This window comes from Chenopodium album, chromosome 9 (genome assembly GCF_948465745.1).
Source record: "Chenopodium album chromosome 9, dcCheAlbu1.1, whole genome shotgun sequence".
In the NCBI taxonomy this organism is placed as follows: Eukaryota; Viridiplantae; Streptophyta; class Magnoliopsida; order Caryophyllales; family Amaranthaceae; genus Chenopodium; species Chenopodium album.
Window position 1 is genome coordinate 38,575,400 of NC_137842.1, and position 10,816 is coordinate 38,586,215.

A 10,816-nucleotide genomic window follows, 5' to 3' on the forward strand; every position below is an offset into this window, starting at 1 on the left:
AAGGTCAATTGAAGGGTTCAATTGCAACTAACTAGCATTAGTGGAGGTCTTAATTTGTGCCCGTGGACCAAGTAGAGGAATCACGCTTGAGGTTCTTTATCTCCCAATGTTCTTGCTCGATCGCACGTGGAATCACGCTTCAAAGGTACAATTATATGTTCTTTATGTGTTATGCATTAGATCTTGGGATTAGGTACTGTATGAATATGATTCATGTTTATTTCCGCTACGTAGTACCTATAATTCCCTTCAGTGGTATCAGTTAGCCTATTGCATTTACGCATATTGACTATAATTCTTTGATAGTCCACAATTTTAATTCAATTAAGAGGGAGATTAATTTAATTATGGTTCAATTATTATATTTAATGTGATTAAACTTTTGGAATCGATTAAATGTGATTTAATTATGCTCAAAATAGCCATGAAGAGACCGTTTTTAGCCCTAATATGTTCGAAAATTTCGAACCCCCTAACCCTAAATTTCGAATTTTTTCGAAAATCCTAGTCCTAAAATATGGTTTTTTGTGCTTGATTTTGATTTAATTCGGTTTATTTTATGATTTATAATTTTAATCGGATTGATTTATGCATAAAAATGTTTTATGTATGATGATCAATTTAATTTTAAAAGTTAGAATTAAATTGGGATTAAATTCATGAAGAACCCTAATTTTGAAATTGAATATGATTTAATTTTAAAATTAGATGGACCACATTAATTTTAATTTTAATAAAAATGTTTTGTTTTAAATTAAAAATCAATAAAAAAAAGGGGGGATTGAGGTGCGGCAGCCGCGGCTGGGTGGCGCAGCCACGGCGACTGCCGCACCGGTGGTGGTCCAGGAGGGAGGGTGGGCTGGGCTCGGGTCGGTCAAGGGGCAGCGCAGCAGTGCACCACCCCGTTGTGTGTGCTGTTGCTGCTGTCCTTGCGTCGCTACAGGGACAGCGTACACCGCAAGGTGTACGACCACCGTGGCCGGCTTCGGCTGGCCACACCACGGTGGCTGGCGCGGCTTTTCAAAAAAAAAAAAAACTGTTTTGAAAAATTATTTCAAGATAATTATGAATTATTTTGGGATAAAATCAGTTTTATTTTGGATAAAATCAAATCTTTCAAAAGTTGTTATATTTGATATTATCCATATTTAAAGTTGTTAAATTGATAATTATCCATAATTAAAGTGGTTAATTTTAGATAAGATTTGTTAGGATATTCTGAGCATATTCCAAAAGGATAATAATTGATTTAAATAATGTGATTATCCCATAATTAATTTTGGATATAATTGATTTAAAATTTTGTGATTGGCTAGTAATTAGGATAGAATTTCCTAACTTTGTTAGGATAATCTTTGAGGATAAATATGATTTATCTTTTAAGATTAAAATAAGATTTGATTCTATCTCATGACTAATTTAAAATATACGATATTTTATTGATGGTCATGAATAATATATGATATTATCTAATTACATTAATTAAAAAATATGAGATATTTTTGGTGCCATGTTTCCTTAATTGTGAACATTCGATGTTGTAGTTTAGGAAAGCATGATGAGTGATTTATTATGTGGCAATTTTATAATATATGATGTTATTTTTTGCTATATAATGACTAGTATGGCCCAGTAGATTACTAAATACGATCTGCGCATCGTGATGTATTTTTGTAATCTTAATACGGTCTACGTACCGATAAAGTATTTTTGTAATTTATTTTATTTTATTTAAGTAGTAGATAGAATAGAGTAAAATTACAGGTTGCAGTTAATCCAAGAAGCTCATGAAGTGAAGGCCCAAAGGAGCAAGGTCAATGAGATCCATGAAGGTTCAAGTGGGAGCTTTTTGCTTTATTAGTTTCTTAGGATTAGGGGCCATGCTATGTCTTGTTTATGCATTCAGTTTATTATGCATGTTAGATTTTATTGATGTTTTGTGATGATACGCTAGAGTTCACTATTTAATCACAACATAATAAATCTAGGTCCCAGTAATATTGAGGTTGCTTTTCCAATTGAAAACCCGATGAAACCTTCGATATTATATGATAGGTCATGCCTCAGCTGGGTGTCATACTATATCTTAGGGGAGTGGGGGTAAATCACGTTTTACACTTTTAATTGGTTATACTCAACAAGGTTACCTAAAGAGTTTAGAACCTTGAAGCTAAGGGTAATAATTAAACATGTGATGGTAATTATTCAACCAAGAATGACAAAGAGTTGTAATCAGTAAAGAGTTTACTCACCTTGAAAATGCAATACTTGATGGTAGGGCCTCAGTCCGGTCAATTATTGCACAAATAAAGGATCTTGGAATCATTCTATTCAATAGGGATCAAATTAAAATTGAATAAATGTTTTAAAGTTGCCAATTTAATTCGCTTATGACACTTTAAATTTTATTAAACATAATTGAATTTTGCGTTTACTTACAAGTAACATGTCGTTCTAATTTTATTATTATATATAATCTCCTCGATTGAAAATAAAGTTGAGAAACGTTCTCAAAAGGTTAAAAGATAATCCATAAACCTATATTCCAACTTTGCTAAGATGGTTCTAAAAGGCAAGTTTTAGAAATCCATGTCACATGTCTAGAGTTGGTTTTATTCAAAATGTTTGAGTAAAATGCCAACACATCTTCATTTTGAAAAGTGTTTCAAGGGATATAATGAGATGGGAGGTACAAACCCTCTAAAAGACAAGTATAAAAGTCCAATAAAATCTCTTATCTTCAATATGATTGAATATAAGAAAGTGATTGGAAATCTCTATGATCAAAAGTTGATCAAATGACGCTATTCTTCATCCACTTTATATAAGAGTTAAATAGTTGATTAAACTCTATTATAAATAAGGATTGAATAGACTTGGCAAAATCATGAAAAGTGCTTAAAGTAGTTAAGCAAAGCATCATTTTGAACCTAAGAGAAGTATTCTAAGTGGCTCAAATGGGAAAGGTTTAGGAATATATGAGGATTGCATTAAGAAGTTTTGGGCCAAGAAATGCAAACAAGTTGCTACCTCTCAAACCTAGAACTACTTATATGCTAAAAGTTGTTATGAACAACAAATGTTTCAAATTAAATGGACCAATTCCAATTGATTAGAAACTACCTCATATAGTTGGAAGGTAAAAGAATGGAAATGTTCCAATTTAATAAGTATATTATAGAAATTGATTTAGCATATTGCTACTTCTTGGACATATGATGTCTTGTTTAGATCACTCAATGCACAATGTGGTTGAACTAAATGAAGAAGTATGGCTAAAGGAGAAATAAATCTACAAGTTTAGAAGCAAATGTTGCTACTTCACAAGTAGAATCTACGAGTCTGGAAGCAAAAGTTGCAACTTTACAAGTAGAACCTATATTTCACCTTACCTTGTTATTGGCTAGAATTAAATAAATGTTATTCATTCTTGCCATCATCAAAACAACATTCAATGTTAGTACTGACTAATCATCGAAGATTCAAAAACGTGGAATAAATGTTATTCTATGCTTCATTGAGTCAAAATGTGTTTTGAGTTGCTAAATAGGTTCAAAGTTCTATATGATAGAAATAATTGAACCATTTCTATAAATGAATTGTCCCTAAAATGTCAAATAATTCGAACAAAAATGAACATTGCATGCGAAAGATTCAAAGGGATGGACTTTCAATATCATTAGATTATGAATCCATTGATATATGTAATTATCATTCTAATTTGAAATTTTGACAAAATCACCATTTAGAGAAATGATGATGTGAACTCAAGGTCGAATACATATTGATGTAAGAAAACCAAAGGTTCAAAGACTAGAGACGCACAATAAAACTTCATTTGTGATATGATCACATGTGCTTAATTAGTTGAAGCATAACAGTGAAAATTTTTGAAAAGTTCAAAATGTTCAGTATGAAGTTCAGTATCAACTTGACAAGATAATAATTGCATTACAATATGATTGTAATTGTGAAAATTTGAGTCAAGACATTTACTTGGCAACACATTCAAAATATTGCGATATGATCGTAATAATGAAAATTTAAGCCAAGACCTTGATGAACATCCAAGAGTTGTGAAATCGTTTTACGACAAACTCCGAAAGAAAACCTTATGAAGTGTTTATGAAGGGAGCTATCAATCTATATGAGATATATTTTGATATTGGATAAAATTACCTATCTTCCAACCATTATTCAGGGGATATACTTTTAAGATAAGCTATAAAACTAAACAAACTACATAGGTCAAATCAAATTGTAGCAAAGGCTTCATATGTGATATGGATAAGAAGAGTTCTTATAAAGTCTTTCTACAAAGCAAGGAATAATAGTTGTATTAAATCGTTTAATGCACGATCAATTCCTATACAGAGCACGGGGTACTACTACACAAATCATACTTAGCACAAAATGTTTGTTGCTCAAGTAGGTGCCCTTATGGAAATTGTTCCAAAAGGTCAAGTGGGAGTAGTATAAATCTCGAAAGAGATCGAGAAAAGAAACAAACAAACATGGCTCAAACCATGGTTGGTTCACCCTATTCTAAAAAGTGCCTCCTCAAAAGGCAAGTGGGAGTATAAGAATCTCGAAAAGTTCGAGAGCCTTGAAAAGTTCAAGAAAAGTGATTTCGAAAATCTTGAAGAAATTTGAGAAGTAATCGAATCAAAGCAACAATATGAGCATGATTCACCTCATGTTACAAGTGACAACGCATGGTCTCATTAAGTGTAATGGGAATAATAACCATGTGTCGAAGGTAGTACATTCCAAGGGCACATCCTCAATTGTCGTTTCTCATTGAAACTAAACAAAGTTGTTGTATGAGTTTCAATTGTTACATAAAAACCCACAAGGATGACTAGCATATGTAAAACTTAGTCAAAGAAATATGATTTCATATTGATTAAGATTTCTAAAATATTCATTTTAGAACATGATGATTATGCAAGTAATAAATATGATTTGACAAGTTATGACTCCAAGTGGTTTAAAAACCAGGAAATCTGAAATAGATTCTAGTCTGAAAGCAAGTGTATGACACTTGAATAATTTGCCTAATTGGGTGAGACCCATTATAAGCAAAACAGACAAGAAAGAAAAATGTTTTCTAAGTAAGCAAAGACTTGTTAAAGGATTCAACTAATTCATAGTATGACTATGATTACGATGAAACCTTTACATTAGTCACGTTGCAAAGATATATTAAAGATGTTTCAGTGATTTCTACCTTATAAGATTTTGTAGATGGATTTCAAAACACTTTCTTGAAATTGTTCATGAAAGAAGATTTGTATATGATACAATCAAAAGTTTGAAGATCCAATAATCCTAGGGATGCATAGCATCATGGAGTTAGTGTTCTTAATTTTGTGAGTAAATCAAATCGTTTGATGTTCTCATAAAATGAAGAAAAGGTCTTGTGTGTATAAGATGTTTAGTGGGAGCTATGAAGTCTTCTTGGTCTAGTACAGAGAGCAATTATTCATTTCTTGAAGGGTCAAGTGATGACTAATGCATTTTGTATGAAAATCTTGAAGAAGAATGATGAGTACATTTGGGATTCAAAATCTATAGAGATAGGTTCTAATGGATGTTTGAGCTTGGTTAAGAAACTTATATTGATAAGATTCTTATAAAGTTCAACGTTATATTGAAAGGAGTTTCAATCCCATGTAACATGACACATTGATCAATGATTCAATGCTTTGAGAAAGGTTGATGAAATTAAGGTTTTGAGTGATGATCCTTATGAAATTCGCAAAGGATGCATCATGCATGCCATAAACTATACTCGTCTATTTGATTCACGTGTTTTTAGAACAAGTGATAATAGGTTTCAATCGAAATCCAATGTGATGTTGGAATACAAATTAGAAATTCCAAAATTCCTAGTAAAGGGATTAAAGAAGATTCTTAGTGTATGGAGATGAATATTATTAAAATTTAGAAATTGCAAAATTCATGTTTATGAGAATGTCTCATGAACTCTACTTACTAAACCCCTTGCATTTCCAAAGCATGAGAAACATGCTAATGAAATTGGATTGAGGCAAATGATGTAATTAGAAGTTGTATTTGTTTTTGGGGAAAAACAAGTTACATGTGTAATACATTCATTTGCAAAATTATGTTTATCAATTGAAACAGAGTTTCAATCTTATTTAATCGTGGTTTCAAGATTAAATAAAATGTCCAAAATAATTATGAATTGATGGGCTTATCAGGTTGATGACCTGGTGAATGAAACCCCACAGGTGAACTTAATTCATATATTATTTAAGTTCCTAGTTTGGAATCATTAAACTGGACATAAATGATTTCAATTCATGGACTAGCATGTAAGATTGATTGGATAGCGCAGTTTCATGGGCTATAGGAGCGTAGTGAAGCTCGGTCAATCACATGGATATGCATGAATGATGCATGATCGAACTATTGACCTACTTTGAAGTTCAAGTATAGAGCTTCCAGATATATTAGTGGATTCCTTTGACATGAGTGGAACATTGATTTCATTCAATGGATGTTATGGCTGTGGTACACTCAAACGTCTGCCCGTAACTGGAGATTATAAAGGGTGTTTCCCGGTTATTTCAGAAGTTGAGTGGGAGCTTTGGTTGCCACAAGATTGGATAGAGTCTACCAATTTAATTAGGAATGTGTCTTATTTTTGGCCTCTTGAAGAGGGAGAATTCAGAAAATGCATGGCCGTGCTCAAATGGAATACATAGTAACCATTTGTTTTGTAATTCTCACTCAATTTTCGAGAAAAGATTTGTAGACTAATATGATCACGGCATGAGATGCAATCATATTATCAAATCGACACACATTGACTTAAGGAATTTGAATATTGCGCACTTGTCTCAGACAAGTGGGAGATTGAAGGAGTTGTGTCTTCGATAAGTGCAATTACTAGATATATCAAGGATCACTATTATGGAGATAATAAGTTCGTTCTCTTGGGGCGTCATCATCTGTTACTAGACTATGAGAGATGATCTTTGGGCTAGTCAAATGGTCCAAAGCCCGCTAGAATGGATCATATGAGGTCACACACAAGGGTATTGGGTTAAGCAAGTTAGAGGCCCATTAATGGGCCTCATGAGCATTTAACTAACCATGAAATGGATTGGGCTAGCATAGTTAGATTGGAATTAAGTTTTGGGCTTTTGACATGGGCTCTTATTTAGAGATGAGATCTATAAATAAGATCCATGCCTAGGGTTGCAAGCTAGCAGTCATAATTCACACACAGTGAATTTTGACATCAAGGCAACCAATCCCAAAGACCCTAATTCCTCTCTCTATCTCATGGCTATCTCTCTCCTCCCCTCGTTCGTACGGCCGACCACCTTGGTGGCGTGTGTGGTGGTTCGTGGTGGTTCGTTGCTCGCACTTCTCCATAGAAGGTCAATTGAAGGGTTCAATTGCAACTAACTAGAATTAGTGGAGGTCTTAATCTGTGCCCGTGGACCAAGTAGAGGAATCACACTTGAGGTTCTTTATCTCCCAATGTTCTTGCTCGATCGCAAGTGGAATCACGCTTTAAAGGTACAATCATATGTTCTTTATGTGTTATGCATTAGATCTTGGGATTAGGTACTGTATGAATATGATTCATGTTTATTTCTGCTGCGTAGTACCTATAATTCCCTTCAAAATATACTCCAAATTGTTTTGTAAGGCGAAAGAAATGCTTCTCTAAGATGGGGCGCCATGAGTGGAATTTAGTCTTTGCTATCAAGTGGGTCGTCCCATGGTGGAAAATAGAGAAGATGATTGGTGTCAACAAGCAACCCTTCTGCCGTCTTCCAAGCTTAACCAAGATGACTTTTTATTATCCCTGCAGGGTAAAAAGCAGTACGGTCTACTTCAAACAATTCCTTCTGGGGATCTCCGTCGTCCCTATGAATTCCCTGTTTCATAAGAAATAGAGAAATTTGATACCTATTGGAGTGCTAGGACTTTATGGGAAGTGATTACCCAAAAGGTTCCTCCTTCCTTTCCCAATGATGTGAAGAGATGGCTTCCTAATAAGCCTACAAAGGACATGAAGAAAAATCAGGGTAGAACCAATGTGAAGAATCGTCTAGGTGACAAAGTGATTCCTGTTAAGGAACGTTTGGGTGAAAAATTTGAATTTAAAACACATGTGATGCCTAAGAAGAAAAATTGTACAAAGGATAAAAGGAAAAGAAAAGTTGGCACTTCAGAAAAGAAGGTTTGGGTAGAAAAGAAACATGACGTCCTAACTAAGGGAGAAACCATTTACTCTAAAATTGAATTTAGGTCCTCTAAAGGATGTCTACTAACTAAAGTCATGGACGATGAAGAAGATGCAAATAAAAATTGGAAAAGGGCAAAGAAAGAGAAGAAATATTGAAGCATTGCTTGACTTCCAATTTATTAGACTAGTTTAAATTTAAAGTTAATTTGTTTTATTAAGCTTTTATTTGAATTCCATCAATAATGTAATTTTTGCTTTATTTTATTAATGAAATTTAAGCCTTTTACTTAAATCAACTTTTTAAAATTTAATTTATTATAGCAATGAAAACGAATTATTAGTTTCTAAATTTTTTCTCGAGTATGGAAGTTGAAAATTTTTCGAAATACACCGAAATTTGCCCAGATATTCCCAGAAAAACGACGTCGTTATTTTGCGTATGTCGCCAGGCGTTACTGTCTGCCGCCAAGCGACAGGCTCTGTCGCATTGCACTGCAGTCTGTCGGCCGGCGACAAACCTCTTTTTGTGGCGCTGTTATTCCGTCGAATTTCTATTGCTTCTGGGATGTGAGGTTTGCGAAAATTAAAGTGGACGCACCCTGTAAAGGTTTGCCTACGTATCCTTTCCTAAGGAATCAGGCCAAACGAAGCTCTCTTGAGTGTGCTACTCAAGCATTTATGGGTAGTACTTTTTAAGTTGGTCAAGGTTCGTCATGTTTGAGAACTCATTGCCATCCATGTCAGTTAGTTTTGCTGCACCTCCTGATAGGATGGTTTTGACGATATCTGGTCCGGACCAATTAGGCTTAAATTTTCCCCTTAGATCCAACGCATTTTTCCGTAATGCTTTTAACACCAAGTCTCCTACTTTGATGTTTATTTTCTTGACCTTCTTATTAAAGTGCCTAGCCATACGGGTTTGATAGCATTGGGTATGACGTAGAGCTTCTAGTCAGTTTTCATTAAGTAGAATTAGCTCTTCATATCTTGCTCTAGTCCATTAAACTTCATCGAGTTTACTTTCCAATGCAAGGCGTAAAGACGGTATCTCTAGCTCTACAGGTTGTACGAAATCCATTCCATAAACTAAGGAGAATGACGTATTTCATGGTGATGTGCGAATTGACGTGCGATAACCCCAAAGTGCAAAATGGAGTTTGTCAGGCCAATCCTTGTAATTTTCTGTCATTTTCTCGATAGTAGTCTTTAAATTTTTATTAGCTGCCTCAACTGCTCCATTTGCTTGAGGTCTATAGGGGGAAGAATGATGGTCTTGAATACCATATTTTTGTAGCCAATTCTTCACATTCAGCTTGAAAGTGAGTTCCATTGTCACTTATCATCTCATATATGTGGGACTCCATATCGACAAATAATATTCCTTTCGATAAAGAGCGCTACATGTTTCGCAGTGAGTTTAGCATATGATTGTGCTTTAACCCACTTTGTGAAGTAATCAATTGCTACTAATATGTATTCATGACCTCCTGTCCTAGGAGGGTTAATTTTACCGATAATATCAATTCCTCATGTAGAGAATGGCCATGTTGAAGTGTAGGTGTAAAGTAGAGATGGAGGAACATGTTGTAAATTGGCGTAAATTTGGCACTTAGGGCATCGTTTTACATATTGATGACAATCCCTATTCATGGTAGTCCAATAATACCCTTCTCACATTATCTTTTGGACTAGCATTTTGCCATTTACATGGGTTCCACAAATGCCTTCGTGGATTATCCTCATAGCTTTTTGGGCATCCTTTTTTCCTACACATAAGAGAGCTCGACCCTTAGGTACCCTTTTATGTAACTCATTGTCTATGAGTACGTATTGGGAAGCCAAGAGTCTTAATGCTCGTTTTGCTCTTTTGTCAGCATGAGGAGAATATTATCCATTGGTGACGTAATTATGTATATCTGTATACCACGGTTCTTCTTTTTCTTCTTCTTCATCTTGGATCACTTTATCATCTTCTATAGCTTGAATGTAATCCGGTTTATGCCTTTTCTCTATGGTTAGAGGCATTTTCTTGATTTCTGTAGGAATCCTAACCATAGAGGCTAGTCTTGCCAAGACATCAGCAAATTGGTTTTTCTCTCTAGGTAGATAGGTTTATTCTACCTTTTACAGTTAGTTGGTGAGAGTTTCCAGGTAAGTTTGGTAAGGGGCTAGACTTTCACTCCTTACTTTCAATCTTTTGGAAATTTGGTTGATGATCAACGAAGAGTCTTTGAATATTCGTAATTTCTTTACTCCCAATGCCAAAGCTGTTTCAAGGCCTACCACGCATGCTTCGTATTCGGCAGCGTTGTTGGTAACATCAAAATCTAACTTTATAGAGATTGGAAATGTTCTTCTTTAGGTGATACTAATAGTACTCCAACGCCACATCCCTTTTTGTTTGAGGCTCCATCGAAATATAAAGTCCAAGTATCATCTTTTGTGACCATCAAGTCTTCGTCTGGAAATTCGTTGTCATGTATTGGCGTCGAATCTTCTATTGGGAAATCCGCTAGGAAGTCCGAGACCATAGATCCTTTGATAGCCTTTTGAGGCATGAATCTTACATCGAACTAGGATAAA